The following is a 469-nucleotide window of genomic DNA, read 5'->3' as shown; positions in this document are numbered from 1 at the left end:
TTTTGTACTTCTCACATGTGTTTGCACATCATGGTGAAAATCCAGTTCTAAGGAAAGGTGCCCCGTTCTGTCCCAGCTGTCCAGCAAACCTCAGTAACTGAACTGCCCTGAGGCTGTGGTTGACAGCCTGGATACCAACAGCCTGCAAACAGACATGAAGGGTATGTCAAGACTACATGGCTCTGTCAACAGAGCCATGTAGATTAGTTTACTAGACATACCCAAATGAAGCGGCGATTTAAATAATCGCCGCTTCATTTACTTTAAAATGGCTGCCGCGCTGAGCTGATCAGCTGTTTGTCAGCTAGGCGCACTAGTCTGGACGCTCCGTGGTTGACATCAAAGGCATTTGTTGACTTTCCCGGTAAACCTCATCCCACGAGACATAACGAAGCAGACGACAAATGCCTTTGATGTCAACTGCGGAGCGTTCAGACTAGAGCGCCTAGCTGACAAACAGCTGATCGGC

Source organism: Pelodiscus sinensis, chromosome 3, assembly GCF_052426305.1.
Source record: "Pelodiscus sinensis isolate ZL-2025 chromosome 3, ASM5242630v1, whole genome shotgun sequence".
NCBI lineage: Eukaryota > Metazoa > Chordata > Testudines > Trionychidae > Pelodiscus > Pelodiscus sinensis.
This window is presented reverse-complemented; position numbering follows the sequence as displayed.